We start from the raw sequence: 18872 nt of genomic DNA, 5'->3' as shown, positions 1-18872 counted from the left end.
TTGTACAGAAATCCCTCGAATCGTACACCTACCTGGGCGAAAATGGCAAGAGACTCGTATCATACGTGCTTGACATTCTTGGATCAGATACATGCCACTGGCTGGTGACCGTAAAACAGCGCTACTAATTACCCATGCTGTTTTCTTAAAAAAAGTACAGTTATACAGCATCTGACAGGAATAATTTAACGAGCGACGAAGTGACACTCAGCCTCGCCATTAATGGCGTTTGCTGCAGCTCGTGTTTCATGCCCGTCAGTTCTGGAGGCGGGCTGATACAGACTTAATGATTAAACGGTGTTGACTTACAACAGGAGTATCCAAAACAAATACCCAAATCGGATGTCGAATGCCATCAAATTCACATCTACAGCACTCAGGTGGTAATAACCTAGCGATAGTCAGCCTTAATCAGCTTTAGGGGAGTAATACACAAGGGACTGCAATTAACAAGCCTTCATTTGGTTACCAGCGGATGGGTATGCTCACTCGTCAACATTATACATATGAAAACATCCACTGCATGAGGTTATTAACGTATCAGATGCCTGGACCACGCGGGATTTGTGCGAACTATGGTATGTGGGTCTGACCATACGGTTTCCTTTTGTATTCTGGCCCTCCTACAATCTGGCAAAGTACTGTTAAGCATGTATACCCCATTGTGTACAACGAGTAATATGGTACGGTGTTTTCTAATAAGGGACGGAATTGTGAAAGCTTACGCGTGGGACTGTGTATTCTCTCACAATGCTTCAATTAGATACACTATTCACCGGATATTTCGTTAGGCAGATTGGATTAGGGCCCTCAAGAGATCGCACGAGGGTATTGCCTTCAGTGAAGGGAAAAAGTTTTGCGTGCAAGTATTAATAGCAGCAGCATCAGGTATGATGCTTCATCGTTTTTTTCCACAATTCTCGAATCGGCGTTATCTCGTTATCCTATCATTTCCTCAAATACAGACTGGTTTTGAGACCGGGATCAAAAACATTGCGGTTACTGTTTTTTAACCAACACTGTTTTACTAACAGTGCACTGACCTTGTGTTGTTTCAATGAAACTAAACGTAATGCCTGTATTTTCAACCGCACCCCAAGAACCTTTGCCAGATTTAAAAACGGCACGGGTTGTGTTTTCGCAGAAGAAGCGACAACCAAATCCATACATCTGCCATTTGAATTTCAACTGATCTCCTTCAAGTCCACCGTGTTGCATGGATTGTCCAATAATGCCCAAGTATTTGCAAATGAACCTAGTAGCACCTGGCAAGGCTGTTCCGTCAACAAGGAAGTCCTGTTTTCCAAGTGAAAGAGACCCCCCCTCTTTGGACGCCATGGTCTGTCGTTAGTTTTCGCCTGCAAGATAGTGGTTTAATTGCCAAACTATGGTTGACCTTTAGTACAGAAGCAGAGGAATAATGCAAAAGGACTAGTCATAAAACAGACTAGGCAGCTTTCAAAATAGCCGGTAATACATATTACAACTCGAATGAAAATACCTTCATGTATTAGTGCCAATGGGTAAAACGTGCATTTTCAAGCAAGGCTTGAACACCAACCAAGAGTGGACATTCTTCAAACTGTACTCGTCCACACAAATAGAAAGCATTACGAGAGGGGTCTAAATAAAAATCGTGATTTACATAAAATCTGCCTACTTGTAGGGCCTCGAGCGCGACCAAGAGAGGGCACTATTTTGTTAGCAATTGAGGCTCCTTGGTCAAAACTGAACTTCACTTTTTCACGAAGGACTAGGCATGTCACGGTCGCATCCCTACCGACAAAATGAACACTAGCGACCAACAAGGCTCTTTTCAACCGACGAGGGGGTGCTTCTGCTCCTGGCGGATACAGACAAGCGGATCTCGATCTAACAAATCAGGTGAATGTGAGCTCAAATCACTCATTCATGTTAATATGTAAGGAGGGGGTGTTACTCGCATACCAGGAACTGCAACTTGGTATTAACGTACCGAATAGCCCTTCTGTGCAACTTCAAAAGATTATACATTATATATATTATTCTTATCAGATAAAAGACCGAAGAAAATTATTTGCTAGAATGGTGATACTCAAAAGAATCAAGAATTAAACATAATAATGCTGATCAAACCAAGTTAAATCTTATTTTGAAAAGCCTAATATAACTCCCAACCCCTATACCTATCTCAACAGTTAAAGACTGGGTCTGAACTTTTTTGACAAATATTTGCGCAAAGCGATGAATTAAATTAATTTGCGGCACTGACAATAATTGCATCGAACGTAAGTTGAACAAAATATCTGTGCAGGTTTATGCCCTTTCAGGGTACGTTATTGGACACATACTTAAAACGTCATATATTGGCGTGGTTCCCATCCTCTACGTTCTGTGTAGTGGTTTCAGAATTACTGATTACGATTATCTACAGGGTAGGAACCCCCGCAAGTCATGGCAAGCCAAGGAAAAAAGCGCTCTCTTGGTTGCAACTTTCAACTTCCAGGTTCGTGCGAATCGCCACAGCACTTTTCGTTTTTAATTTGACTTTCCGTCTCCGAGAATTTATAGCAATCGCTTGGAGACCAATAAAGACCTACAGTGCCGTTCTAAATCACGTCCTCCGCCCCCAAAATGGAGGCCCAGTGTGTTGTTTATCGTCGCCAATGTACGTGGAGAGTGCAAATTTCCTCGAAGCAAAAAACTAAGAAATGCCCCCTGCTGCTTGGCGCATATTCTGTCGCGCTTAGCGCGCCGAAACGAGAGCAGATTCATCCCTTGAGTGCGGCTCTGGACGTGCCCCGCTCAATCGGACTCGCCACGAATTCAGCCACGCTGTCGGTCTCGAAGGCACAAGGAACTTACATCTCATCAACCGCAGCGCCTGGTCACTGATCTCAGTCAATTTAATAACTACATCCTTCTCAAGGCACAACCGCCGCCTCCTAATGACATCAGTTGTGTGTGCGTTTTTTTCGGGGAACTTTAAAAAGTACACATTTTAGCCGCGGGACGTTCTGATAGTGCGTCTCCCAGTGGGGCAAAACGGTGTGTCCCGTGTCGAGCCGACAGAAGCTTCCCCCCTCCCCACTCAAAACTGCGAGAATTTTGGCACGAGAGGATAATGCAAGCACCATTTACGCCGTCGGTGTTTTCTTGTGCGTTCAAATATCCCAGACGCATTTTATACGTTTAATTGTGAGTGGGAGTTTGCTGGGTTGTGTTCCATATGTGTTTTACATAATGGCCATTAACTCCGCTGGAAGAGAACGTTTCTCTTTGCACCAATGAGGACAATGAATTGCCCCTGGGAGGTTTAAAGCAACCTTGTCGGTATATCTGTGTGAATTTCTAACTACTTAGGGTAAGGTGTGAACATTATCACACCTCGTGTTTACTAGATAAAATATCCTGAACGCTTGGGAGTTACAAAAAGGAACAACATCTGTCAATTTCCTCTAAACAGAAAAACAGTGACGTTAATATAATTTCATTCTGACAGGATGAATAGAACCATAGCGTGGCCCGTGGAGAAATTCCAAAATTAGGAAATCATCACGGTGTATCGGAACGCGCAGTTCGTTTAAAGTTCTTAGGAACTTCAAAAACTTGTTATTTCAAACAAATTCTTAAAGTTTCGAATGTCATTCACTCTAGGAATATCTAATGCAACCTAATTTATCTTATTTTCACCTTAAAAACGACACGCAATGAATGTATAGTTAAAGCATAATTATCTGAACTTTCTAATTCCAAGTTTTGCTGAGAAAATTGTGTAAGTGTTTACTTTTTGACAGCTGAATGTTTCTTTGCATAGATTTCAAAGGCCTCATAGGTAAAATAGTTCCCTTTCACAATGTCGTGAAACACAGACACACGCATGCACGGGAAGTCCATTTTGAGGTGGTATACCACGCCTCAAAGACCCTGGAAATCCAGTCGACACAGTGTGAGGCCACTGTCGACACCGTGTGAGGCCACTGTCCCATAAAACTTGATTGGTCTATTTGCCAGTGTTACCGCCGACACATTCAAGACACATCGTCGTTTCACTGTCTTTCTCTCAGTGGACAGCCGCCACCGCACACGAACTTATGATAGGAGCACTGAAGCGATAGGTAATGGCTATGTTTAATTAAACGTCCACGGCGTCTGTGCTGCACCTTAGCGGCAGGGAATGCGGATGGATACCAATACACTAACCACGATGATTTATTTAACATGGAGATAATTGGCTCTCACACGCAACAGAATCCAAGACACCAATACCAAATACAGTCACATCGCAAACGAAAATACACAAGGGAGATGACACTCTATCGTGGATGAGTTTGACGTTCTTCACACTATATTAAGAAAAACTCCGAAGTGTGATGCGCAACGTAAAGATTAAAGTATACAATCGCTTGCACTCAGAATGTTTGCTATAGTAATGCTGTTATAGGCGTCAACGAAGCTTCACCCTTCCTCCGTGACCCGTGTAAGGCTGTCCCCCAACAACTGGATGTCATATTTGTTTTATGTAATACATTGTTGTACAAATACGCTTGTTCTGCATCGCGCTGCACAGAGGGAAAAGTTTAATATCTACGTGCACCGCGTACCGCCATCTTTTAATGTGTTGCAAGGGTTATGTTGGCGCAAGCGCAATGCCCCTTCAAGACAGTTCTATGGAATTCCATGTCTGCCGTCGTGCGTCGTCCATCGTGCGTCGTCCGTCGCCCGTCGTGCGTCGCCCGTCGTGCGTCGCCCGTCGTGCGTCGCCTATCAAATGGGTTGCATAGGACATGCAAAAGCCGTTGTTTAACAAATGACAATGTGATGATTCCATTCACTTCTAAAGATCTTTTCCGAATAAGGCGACGCACGACAGACGACGCACGACGGAAAATGGCATGTTTGGAACTGGTTAATGGCAGAATTGGGACACAACAAAAAGCAAAATGCGACGGACGACGGGCGACGGGCGACGGCAGATATGGAATTCCATACAGTTCCCACGACTGCTTCGAAAAAGTGCACGCGTAGCAGACGAGCGCCAAGACAAACCAGGCAGTAGCCTACGGCCGTGTCCAAAAATGGCTTCCAGAGCTACGGCTGGGTCTGTTGTCTGCGCGTCTTCTCGAATTTCTAATGGAGTGAAGATCTTCACCTATAGCTCTAGACAACAAATTGGGATGTAGCCTAAATGTGCCTTTCCACATGCGCGTCAACACTTGCGCCAAGCCTTGCGTATCCGTCAAAATCGCTCCCGGCGCAATATTTGTGGCCGAACGCAACGCACACATGTGTTATATTAATAGGAGTCGATTTTTGTGTCCATGAAGGTAAAACGCATGAGCGCATCGAGTACGCAACGCATCCCAATAACGCACTTGTGAAAAAGATGCCTTAATACACATATGTAAACAATGCGCGTAGATGTTTGCGCACCTGTAAATCAGATTATAGCGGCTTTTGAGTGATGGTGAGTTATTGTCCAGTGGGAATCCGGTTCCCTTTTACGTGTATGTATGAGGTACAGATAACCAATGGTGGCAATGAAAAACCTGCGCTCTGATATTCTAGAGATGGTTGACAACCCGCCAGAATAGCGAGCTATTGGAACAGAACAAGTCTTCACAGATCATGCATAAGACCGGTACAGTAAGCAGCGAAAACCGGAGAGAGTCCCAGCCCCTCAACAGACTGGCGTTTTTTTTGAGTGGTAATTATTTACCAAGAGATGCAAACGAATGCAATTCTCGATATCAGGCCTTTATAATGGTAAGGTTTGGTCGTGGAATAAAGTGTGCAAATGGTATATCATGGATGTGAAATATTAATCTTTTGACTGTCTTCCATTTCCAGAGACATATCCTGGATGTGCCTCACGTCACAGGTATTATCATCAAGGTGCGTGACAAAAATGTCTGTCAACGAAATTTTATTTCAACCTATGTGTATAGCACGCAGCTTGATATCATGCTGATTACTGGGCTATAACGCCGTACGCTTTGCAACCATTGCCGCTGATTCAGTGTTGCCGTTCAGTCTGCATCTTTAACACCTTTGATCCGAGTAGACTCTCAAGCGTGCGATGAAACCACCATCATTTGACATTTTGGTAATTACTATGGTATATAGACTCACACTGTCTGCGACAACGGGTGCGGAGATGTAACATTACCTTGATGGCTTGTGACTAATGGAATAGTCTTTTCCACGTCTCTTTCTCTCTCCAGCTGTACAGCTTGCTCTGGCCTTATCGATACAATCGCCGCTTTCCTGGGAAATTTTGTGACGCTACAGTTTCTGAGGTCGCGGTATTGCGGAGGGAAAAATAATTGCCTTAGCGATGCAGAAATTATGATGATCTAATGGGAAACGCAACGAAATCGGTAGTTTGGTTCTCCAAGCCTCAGTTTACATGTTACCACATCGAAGATGGTTGGTCGCTGATACAACTTTAGTGGAAAGGAAGACATGACTGAGAAGCACATGTTGTTGCTTAATTTATGCTTAACTCTACTAAATAATTCATTAGGCTGCGCATGTTATTTGCTTTGCATTAGCATGGGACGGCTGAGATAAAAAAATATGAAATCAAAGTTACATACACATCTACACATACACATTGCGAAACTACACTTTGACTTAACCGATGAACACATACGTGATGGTGAGAAAACATCTTTCTTACGAGCAACTCAGTCAGTACATTAGAACACACATCGCTTACTTTCCACAGAGTTTTATAGAAATGCGGTCCATACATGTACGGGTATTGAGTTGCAGGTACAAAGGGTGTGTAGGGGGCCCTAGTGGGGGGGGGGTCGCCTATGCATTCTGACTCGGCCAAGAGATGCCCCCCTCCCCGAGGCAGTACGTGTAGAAACATGCCTTATAGTAGCCTCCGTACGTGACGCCGAAAACATTCGACGCCGTTGGTGTCATGGACTCACTCAAAATGTAAAACACGATCGTGCTGATGTCTCAGATTAGCTGGAAATCACATTGCGAGTCCATCAGAATGGACGATCAAGTGGAGCTTGGGTTTATAATCTCGGTACAGGACAGTGACACCGACAAGCGTCGTTGATTAGGGGTTTTTTTGGCAGTTATCTCTCAAATTAAAGTCATGCAAGGCGGGTCTCATCATTCTGATAGATTGGCAGAAGTGTCGGAAGAGGGTTACAGTCACAAAGCAAGGCGAAGTGATATTCAAATAAAAACTGAGGGATCAACTCAGCACAATTGGGAAGCAATAAAACAAAGATATTCTGCCTTTTCTTTTATTGATTTCTAAACTGAGTGCCTCCCGTCAACCATCTTATTGCATTCATCGCATCTAGGTTTTTATTCTTGTTTTGTTTTACTTTCTGAAATAAATTTTGCGAAGTACCATTCATCATATCTCTACCTGGAAAATTAATTTTGCATGAGCCAAAAATTTGCCTAAAACATGTCAACTATTGTTGATTAAATATCTTTGGAATATTCCAGAAAAGCAATTATTGTTATTCTTTCTACGTTGTTTGAAATATATGCAGGTAGGCCTACATGAGGAAATTGTAAAACCAGAATCATAACATAATCTCATATTAATGAAGAACTGTATGATACATGTCGTAGACTCTGTCCCTAATAATCGAATAAACACAAGGTTCTATTGAACATTGTGATTGATCGGACGTTTCTACATTCAGGTCTTGCAGTTTCTCCACGTTGGCCAAAGTTCATTCCGTATAAATTGCCTCAGATGAAGAAAGCACCAACCTGGATTTGTAATACTGAACATTGCACTATACGCGCACCACTGCCTAGGCGAGTAAATCTACATCATTTCTCCACCAGTTAGTTCATCTTGCAATCTCTCCACATAATATCGAGGATTTGCATAGTATGCCCCCAAAGACAGCTCTTTGTGTCTTTTTTCTTAAGTCATATGCGTGAGCAGCACCTTATTCCAGAAACTACATTAACAATTCTGCTTGCTTTTTTCGGCAGTCACAAAGATTGAGATATGGTTATAAAATAGGCCACCTTTACGCATCAGGGGCTCTGATGTACACCTACAAGACACATCTTGCTTCCAATTTGCATACCTAGAGAAAATAATGTGGGTTATCGACCGCAGAGCTGTCCAATGCTTTATAGGTTAATTGAAATAAAATGCATGCTTGTGCACGAACTGTTCCCGAGAGACGGTTTTTTTTTCCGTTGCAGGTAATTTAGATTGATCTAAAAATGCTTTGCGTCTATGGATTAATGCCTGGCGGCTGTGAGAGTCTGGAATTGAGCGAACTCACGACTAGAATAACAAATCTTGAAAGGGGCGACGGTTTCTTCACTGTTTGCAGCAGTTAATTTGAATAGGATATCTGGTTGATAAGTAATCCAGTAAAACCAGTTTAAATCTTGCTGGACTTTAAAGACCCATTTTGATCGAAATCTGTGATCCTCGAGCAAACAAAACATACAAAATGGCAGAAATAAAAGTTGGCCCACCCGCTGTTTTCCGTCATAGATTCTCTCCTCAAAGTGGTCAACGTTGTCTCCGAAAGATCACAACATTTTCCCTCCCAGACAGAGCCAAATTGCACAGAGCCAAATTTCAATTCCTCAGAAGTTCAAATGTACAGTGTGTTAAACTGCTGCTAAAGAAAAGTAAGCTAGACGTTCCTTGTACATGTAGATCTTTTACTTGAAGGGAAAACGTTTCTGGAGAGAATAGGATATTATTGTGTCTTTGCAAAAAACACATCCCACAACACGACAAAGAACCGCTCAGAATTATAAACGCGTGAAACTTTGTCAAACCGTCGTTGCAAGTGCAATCGTTTCAACGGACTTATCGTCACCCTCGAGAGCTCGGTTTCCCTGTTTATCGCTTCCACTTGTGTCATCAGGATTGAATAACGCACGTTTACATCCACCCAACAGGGTATATAATAACACCGTAAGGGCAGCCTCTCCGATTCACTGAAATGAAAATAACTCCGGCACGACTCTGGCTAAGGCTCGGGGCTCTTGCAGGAGCAGATAAGATTGAACCGATACCTACAGCACGAGCCATACTGGATGTAAGAGTTTGGCCTCTGGATTACTGAGATGAGGATGCCGCAGCTTGGTTATGTTCGTAAACTTTGATGGACTGTTTGGTTGACAGACGTGAGATGTCCTCTTCTTTTTTTCTGCAATGCGTTGGGAAGCGCATCTCGCACATTAGAATAGTATCAGCGTTTCATCGCTTTTTGTTCCCCACTGTTAATTTCAGAGTACTTTCTAACTACCCTCCTGAGACAAAGTGTATCTATGTTAAGGACATTAAGAAACAAAAACAAAAAAATCGCAGTCTATTTCCTTTCTCAGTGTGGCCTCGTTATAATTGTCTTTTACACAAGCAACAGTACTTCATATTTCAGCGCACGAGATGTTCACAGAAACATTTCCAATATACATCCTTGCTCATAAAATCATAAGCTGCGTTTGTCAGCTCGGACAGCCATCAACGCGGGGAATGATTTTAAGCAACAGAGCCTCGATGTGACATTTTAACAGCTCTTCAGGCGCTCGGTGGTAAAAGTCCTAAATGTGCCGTCGTGCGCGCAATGGCCGACAACGGACTGATACTATGTTAAAATATCAACCAAACACTTCTCGCCACCAAACAAAGCTTGACACTGTGTCTGTCGATAAAATGCACAATAAGAAGAATTTCTATCAATGTCTGCTCCTTGCAAAAAAAACCAAACAAACATGCGTAACACCCTTGCACCACAGTGCTTTCAAGCAATTTCAAGGAAATTAAAAAACCAACATAATATGAACACCCTTCATTACTTTGAATGATGCGAAATCTTGTTTTGGGGGGGGGGTGAGTCTGTTGTAACTTCGAACAACATCTTTTCAAAATTATCTTCAATCGTGGCTGACGGCAGAAATATAATGTTCCTTCTACTGTGAAACAACAACAGACGACACCAGTTAGCGGATCCAGGGTGGATGGGGCGTCCACTATTTACGGAAGGGGCGTTAAACATTTGATATAAAACCCAAACATACAAGGGGAGCATATTTTTTCTCATTTTAGTGAACGCTTCTGCCCTAACTGTTATTAAATATCCATCTGAGAGCAGACTGGGGCGGCATCAGGAAAACAGGAAATGTCTCCTCGTCAAATAAACGAAGAAAAGAAAAACAAGGGAGCTTAGTGCCCCTCTCCCTGATCCGAGAGCAACGCACAGTGAAAATCTGGACAAAGATGTAGCGACCCGTGTGTTGAAGGCATGGCACTTGAGGAGAGAAGGCACTTGGCGAATAGGTCAACCTGGATGCACGTACAGTGCTAAAGCTGCAACAACTGGGCACTTGTGTTGCACTCGATTGGCTTCGAGATAGCAGAACCCGGAACCGCAAATCAGTCAAGTGGCGAGCAATTAATTATCATGGTGGTTGCAAAATACATTCAACTCACACCCCTGTTGAATCTAGCTCCTTGAAGGTGTCCAATGTATTACTTTTTTCAGGGTGCGTAAAAAGAGATAAAGAGTTCCTATGTCCAAACCATATGTTTACAAGCAAAAAGTTTGGTATCGTCTTTTTGGAAAAAGTCTGTGATGTCTAACGGTAGATTGATGTCAGATTGATGTCTTATCAAGGTTCAGAAATCACTGAGCACCACTCTCTTGCTAATGTGGTGCAAAAGCGCAGTTGGCACACTTTTTGTTAAAATTGTCAGATTGTGTCCATATTGCAATGTGTACTTTGGACATATGAACTCTTTAAGGTGGGGGTTACCTTTTTTAAACACCTCGTAATCTCTCATCTTGTAGTGGTCTAGTAATCCCACTGATTAATTTCCTACAAGGGTAGTGATTGATCTGCGTGCACATAATTTTTAAAGACTGAGGGATTTTTTATCTGTTCATTTCATTGTTTATTAAGATAAAATTGTTGATGTGTCTTTATCTGTCTCACTTCCACGTATAATGTATTTTCATCATCATTGAACCTTTTGCACTCGAACTCTCAGACAAATTTCACAAAGACGAACGCACAATACGAAGCGCTAAAGCGACTTACATCTGACGAAGCGCTGTGGCTACGACTACGCAGTCCCCTCTTGTTGTCCCACAGATGGGTGGCGGGTGTTGCGTCTCGAGGAACGACCAACTTCGCATCCATGTTGAACTAGGGATTTTCGGCAACCAACCGCAGCTAAGCGCGGATATTATATCTGCGAAGCGTAAGTATCCCCGAAATAATCCACTGGATGTTTAGTTCACCTCCAGATGTTTTATTCCCGAAACTCAAATGAAGCTTGAACTCAAGGTTGAAAGACAAGCAGAGGCAGGACAATTTCCAGGATTAGTGATGTAATCAAAGTGACTCGAAGGGCTGAATGCAAACCAATCAAAGCATGCATGCAGTTACGTGTATATCTGACACATTTTCAGGTCATCAACAATGGAAAAAAAACTCTGTGACACTGAAATGGTGCTTGAGGTCAGTCTCCACGAAGTGACAAGAGTCCGCGGGCGACATCAAATCCATAGGAAATTACTTCGGAGACGTCTAAACGCATCTGCAGTGCTCGCATTGAAAAGTACGATCGTGTGCCGTTTGTTACAGTCGTGGAGTATCAATGCGATTCTGTTTCTGTCCAGATTTCTCCATCACGCCGTGCGGCGTTGTTACCAAGGGAGCTAGTTCAATTCGCTTCCGCTCCTCGTGGAAACGTGACATCACTGGGCACATCGTCTGCACACACACACAGACATCCGACGATCGACGGGGATTAAAAGGAGACGAGTTGGGTATAATAACTAAGTTCACCTGCCGGTGGGGAGGGAAGCTCCTTCGCCTTTGTTGGGACGGCCATATCGATTGCTGTTGAACTGTGGAACATGAATTATTCATGTAATTCCTCCAAGCTTCCGCCGGCAGCTGACTACCATCGTGGCGGAGGACACCACTCCATCATCAATCGCATCAGCTATAACGAGGGCCGAGTACATGTAAATGCACTCTGTACATGAACAAGAGGAATACATTATGCAATGGAAAAGTTACGGCCAGCATGTTCATGCAGCTGCACATTCCGTATGTTCACCCCGACCATTACAACGTATAGCCAGCATAGAGTGAAATCTCCATCGGCGATACCGTTTCAGTCGAAGAGGGCTCGTCAACCGTTCTGTTCCTGAGTTGTTAACGAGCCATTCGTCTTTTCCATGAGCTCTTGGGTCTGGATGGTGCTCAGTGTATCCTCTCGATGTATCAACGGAAGCAGCCTACTTCCGACCCATTGATGAAAGCCGCGCGCTACGAGACGTCTTATACCACGTCGTTGACTACTGTTATTCGACGATAAAAAAAATCAATCACTAAGGAACTCCACAAAATGTAACTTTCAAGATACAGGAATCATCTCTCCGAGATTTTGGTGACTTCAGACTTTTGTTAAAAATGTCTCAGTCAAAGGTGCTGTTTAAATATCTTGAACGCGTGGTAGGAATACAAATCGTTATGCTTCAGAACGCCAAGTGTTGCGATTTTTTTAAATAAAAAAGCCGATTTCGTTGACCAAGAAAGGGCAACCCACAAGTAAGCTTGTCCGAGAAATACCGACGTTGTTGTGATCCAGTGAAAGGGGATATCATACCGCGTCGCCGACCTCACATTTATTTTGTTAAGGAATCGTGGACCGTACTTAGTCTTTCCGTCCACATTTATTGGCTTACTGCCTTCGTGTGCCCTGACAAAACGCGTAATACAATCGCTGAGTATAGCCTTCGTAAACACACGAAAGTCCATTGGAATAGCCTTAGTGGAATCAGTGCAAATTTAATTTCAGATCCCAACTCCCCCCCCCATTCTTTTTCAGGCACATAGGAGCGTGTGTAGGAGCCTGGCGCGGCTGTGATTATGCGTTGCAGCCTCTTTGGATATCACACGGGCGTGATCGTGGTGTCGTCTCCACTGTTAAGGGGGCTCGATTCTGAAGAGTCGCCAAGATAAGGGGGGGGGGTGCATTTTAGCCAACCGTGTGATTTGGATAAGCCGCATGCATGACAGAGTGTCCGCAAACGACCTTGTATGTTTGGGTCCGATGCGTATGAGTAAGAAGAGCTGAACGTGCCGATACGCTAATGAAATGGCATGGATGGGTCTGCCGGGGGCCGTTTAAGTGAATTAAACTGATTGACATAGATAGATTCACAAGCTGTATGATTATCAGCCTAGGACTGTATACTACCTGCTCAGTTGAATTGGTCTGATGCATTTTAAATACATGTATATTCGGCCATTCCGGGTGGCGTTAACAGAAAAACCCGTGTGCCGCCTTTTGCTTGCCAAATTGATGGATAGGCCTAAATTAGCGAATACTGCGTTTACTTAGTGTTCGTTGTGATAAGAGAACACTACTCAAGTATCTTTTTGTAAACATTCATGCCACATGAACCAATCTTCTGTTGTTTAAAAAGGATGTCAGGCCATGTCGTTAGGTATTGACAAAACTGGACAAGGACATTCCTTCTGCTATTGTTCAGCCCCCCCTCCCCCCACGCACATAACTACTTGAAATTGGATTTTTTTTATTAGACTTAGTCTTACCGTGGCTTCCACCAGGACACTCGGGTTTTTCAAAATTGAATATTTTTCTAGGGATATGGAGACAAGGAGACACCGTACTTGATAACATATCATAACACATCTCGTCCAAATTTTGCTGGGACGAGGCTTCTTAGCAAAAATTTGGTCATAATGTTCTATCAAAGAATGAATGAGCTGATTGGAATATGCAATGAATGAAACTGGTGTAAAAGATGCGTGAAGCGCCCTTCACTGTGAAACCCAAGCGTTTAACTTCTGAAGGCAATTGAAACACAAATCTTAAACATATTGGCACGTTTATAAACAAACACATACGACATGTTTATGGGTAATTCCAGAAATCCGGGGTCCATTTGTTTTCGTGTCCCTGTCATATATGACATATGAACGTTGTAAGTTCAGAACACATTGTGTAATTTCCAAGAGCGGTGAATTAATGCAAATTACCCGCCAAACAAATACATGTAGTATGTGTTTGAAATCAATTCCGGTGATATTTCGATGTTAGATAACAAAGGTCAGGTGTAACAGGGACACAAAAATGGACCCCTTTTGGACCCCTTATTTCTGTTTATATAATAAACGCAACGTACGTTTATGCTATATGTTTAGCATAATATGCTAGGTTTTGAAACACGTTCTAATTATAAACCTATTTGTGTGTTTACTACTTAAACCCCTAAACGTGTGTACAGGCTGTAACGCTTTTTGTACACTTTGACACGTTTATAAAGGGTGCAGTTTGCACATTATTTCAAGTCACACGCAGTGACGTAAAGAGTGGCAAGCAAACAGTTACAACTTAACACGGGAATAAAAATAGTTGAAATGACAGACCTTATTTTTTTCAGAAAATTACCGCCCATCCGAGATCTTGAAATATCTATGCACGTTATGTGCGCCAACGGGCGTAGGAAACCAATAAATGCAACTCTGATCAGTCCGATTTCTCTATACATGTAATTGCAACTAACAAAAGCCAACAGACGTAGGCCTACGGGGGACGCGGAATGAGGTAGAAGTGCGCATGTACGTGCGTGTTCATACAGCGCATGCGCCTAGTCGTGTCTTTAACGCTGTTCAGACAACTGAATTTACATTGTCTAAACACGGCGTTTATTTTTGGTGTGAAAATCCAGTCTACATCCATATATTATACGTAAAATAAGCTTAAATATAGCCACTTACAACATGAGATTGGAATTTCATCGTCACAAACAAGAAAAAGGAAGAAGAAATAGAATTCACGTTTTAAGCCGCTAATTAATTAACAGGCGTGTAATGTCCCGATGATAAACACTTAACCACGTTCATCTCTAAACGCCGTACGTGGTCATATAATATGTTGAATGTGTTCAGTTTATCGCTTCAAACGTTCTTGGGTTTTACAGTGTACAAGACGCCGTTTTATGCGTCGTTACCTTCTACAAGCATGTTTGCAAAGTGTCGCCCAGGAGCGGTAATACACTTTCTGTACCCTGGTTGTAGGGGCCTACTTAATTGCAAGATAAACCATGCCCTAGCACGTAACAAGCTCTAGTTTTTAAACACAGTACCCAGTCCTTGGTAAGGGGGGTTGGAATTTTCCTGTTAACACAATTGAAGAAGGTGAAGATAAATGCAACGCCCCCTTTACAGGAAAATATGCCATCGATATAAAACAAGAATGGGATACCTTTGAGACGCTTGGTGGCAGCAAACACAGCGATCCTTCCTGAGCAAATAAAACTTGTAAGTTTACCATGTGGGCATGAACAACGTTAGGAAGGTTAACGGTAACACCATCAATATAAATCTTCTGATTGACAACCTCAAGCCATTGTTCAACACGTCGATTTGAAACTAACGTTTCTTTCCTAATCGCACAACTCAAAATGGAAATTAACTTCCGTGGTGTTACCGCGAACCTTCCGTACTTTGTCTGAGGCAAGTGTGAGTACGTACCATTTTTTTACATTTTCCATTTTATAATAATATTCTCTGTTGCAGTTAAAATCGACCAGTTGTGGACCAAATCATTGCTCGAACTTGCCCATTGTATCATGTTCAAAATGGCACCAACACCAGCCGAAACGACAGGCGTGGTTGGTACTACCAAACATCTAAAATCTCCCCACTAAAGATTTAGATTTATGTATGCGACCGCTGTGAGAAATAAGCCAGCTAAGGTATGAACATTTCTCCTTCTTTAAACATTTAAAATTTACATATGTGAGTTTATGGCAAACTGAAGAATTTAAAGCTGGTAAGGCAAAAGATTGTAACATATTTTCACAGTATTTGAAATCTGACTTTATATGAAATAAGTTTTGCATTCTGGGTAAAAATAGGTATAATAGGTATAACGTTCCCTGCTAGAGACAAAATTATGTATTGTGTTTTTCCTCTGACTGGGATAATGCTTGAGGGACGCTGTACGGAATGAAACAAAAATCACTTCAAGCGAAATTGATCTGTCGGCCTAAGTGCATTATCGCCAATAACACACTCAGCTATGAAGCACCTGAAATACAAACAAGCGAAAGCGCTGTGCATTAGGCGACCTTTAGGTGTAGACGCACATCAGTTAATTCCATGCAGTGGTAGTGTGAAGTGCAGATTTGTGGCGGACAAAACCTTGAAGATTGGCAAAGCCCACCTGGGTCGCATTATTAAAACGTCACCGCAGAGTGAACATAAACTTCGTCTATTCCACAATGAGCAAAAAGGCCGTTGTTTATATAGACGAGGGTCGTGGATGCGTTCCTTGCATCTGCAGCTTTTAAACTCCATCGAAAGAACCTCTAGACATTTTCCGGTGTCGACAATTACCACGTTTCATTCTGTGAATTTATCAATTTGTTGTGCATTAGCTCATGACTTGGCATTTGGGCAAAAGGTTATCCATCGTGCGTCGTAGTTGTTCCCTCCTCCGCTGTCCGAAGCAAGATTTGGAGAGGGTTTTTTGGCGCAAACGCCACCAAGATTCGAGTCCCCACGTGATTAAGTGAGGGGGGGCCTCAGCTCTCCTTGTAAAGGGAGGGAATTTATCAAACACTAACACCGTTGCGCTCAGCACCCGAGTTTTCCATGCTTTAATTTTACTCCTGTTCACTCACTCACTAACGTTCTTGCTCAAAGTGTTTATAAAAAACACTACCAGGCCATATCTAACTTCGTGTCCCAATCTTCAGTTCAAAGCCCAGACTATTTAGCAACGCCGAGATCTGCAACACGCCAGGCAGAACCACGTGTGTATGACATGAATTCGACTGGTAATTTAAAAAGCCGTGGATTTTATTGCAAACACTCTTTGGCGCACACTGCAAACCAACGATGCATCCTTTAAGTTAAGGTCGTTCACTTATAAATCGTCACCAACACCACGAACTGACACATATGTTCACTTTTGTGCCAGTTTGTGAAAAGCGTGATTAGAGCAGTTTTGGTTTCACGAAGTGACACAAATGTGTGTGTGCACATATTGTACACTCGCGCATTATCGAACAATCTCGTTTTCATGAAGAAGCACAAATGTGTGTTTTGACAATATAGCATAGAAAAAACTTAAATGTCTAAAATGATTTTACTTTACTGTAAATGGGTTACTAAACTGAAAAAAATGCTCTTAAAGCTCGTAACTGTGTAAATTAAGGAGAACGTCAATTTCTGAATACGGCAAATCACGGAGCACGTGACGCAAGACATTTGTGCCTTTTCGTGAAAACGAAAATATCATATTCCTAAAAAAAACGCGTTGAAGCGCGCACACATCTACATATTTGTGTTATTTCGTGGTGTTGGTGACGAAATATAACCCAAGTCGAGCTATATTACTGCCCTTATGTGCTGGCCCGTATAAATACCAGGCCTGTATGTAGTGGATGCGCGAATTCCATAATTCTTATTTGAACCAAGTACTGCCCTATTACTCAACACACAACAATTCTCCTCAAGATTTCGTACACGATGCACCCCACTTGTTTTTGTGCCAGCAAGTTTAAAGTTGACTCCAGCCTTGTAACTGTTTGGTCCCAGGTTTTGCCTCTGAAAAGGTTATATAAAGCATTCACTGTAACAAATATTTTTGATGTCTAGTTTTTGACGATGCTTTCTGAAGGCAGGACAAGGAAAAGAGAACGATCTAGACTGTTTAACGACTCCATGCATGGCCCTAAACTGATCAGTAAGTGGAATGGTATAGAAGCTACAGAGTAGAGCCTGCAGAAGGTCCATAACTGGTACCGGCACATGACTTGTATTCCTCCACAATCCATCATTCCTGTCAGTAGCAAATGCGTAGGTCACCTCAGTTGAAAGCAAACCCCTTGTGGCTTATGAGTAACCTTGCCATTTGCAAACTCGCGGTCGTCTAATATTGACTGCATTGAATTAAAGGCGACCATGCACGACGAGGACGCTCTTTCTCACGAGGACAAAACCCCTCACGTGCGAATGGTTATGGTGCGGGGGGATTCGGAAACAGGACTTAGTGGGTATTGCATTGTATTCAACCAAGATGGTTGCAAATATTTCTCCTCTTTGGTCCTGCTTTCCTAACTCCCACGATGAATCTTTGCTGTTTGCCCTGCTGTAACAGTTCTGAGTTCTTCTAACAGACTATGCCTCGTGCTTCATCCGCTTTCAATGTTTACAAATATTTCACTTAAGCCGTTTTGTTCGTCCTTTCTGCTTGTAATTCTTATTACTACTAATAGCAGCGATTCACTATGCAATGGGCAAACCATTTGTTCAGCTTCAGCGATCGATCTATTATACATAAATACGGTGTTCATGCTACTCACGCGGAATTCCTGTTGTTAATCATCCATTCATTGCTCTTGAGCACTTCAAATCCAAATGGGACCTAATAATTAAACATTACATCTCCAAGGAAAATCCAATCTGCGTTTTATGCAGGGACATCAACCGTTTCCCACACTGCTCTGCGATCATGGTCTTTCCATCTAACCTCTTGGTGGCGCTCTGTAGACCTATGTGTGTTGCACCAATTTGTCCAGCCCTTTGTTAAGGGTAAAGGAAAACCTGAAAACAGAGTCCCTCCTTGGTCCAAATTTTATCAATTCATGTTAAATGTTGACTCAGACCAAGCCAGGCCGAAATTTCTGATTTGGTTCGAGTAGGAAGAGCTAAATCGCATCACTTTTAATGTTCATATCAAATCATAGCTCACACAATTATGAGCTATGATGCTGTTGCATTTGTACTAAATTAGCGTATGAAGTTTGATATAAGTCGTTTCAAGTTCCGATTCATCACACCTTTGATACAAAAATAAAAAACAAAAATAA

The sequence above is a fragment of the Acanthaster planci genome, linkage group LG12, assembly GCF_054643075.1.
Source record: "Acanthaster planci isolate LZ-2023a linkage group LG12, COTS_SCS, whole genome shotgun sequence".
Classification (NCBI taxonomy): domain Eukaryota; kingdom Metazoa; phylum Echinodermata; class Asteroidea; order Valvatida; family Acanthasteridae; genus Acanthaster; species Acanthaster planci.
The sequence above is the reverse complement of the archived record's forward strand: the minus strand, read 5'-3'. Positions refer to the sequence as shown.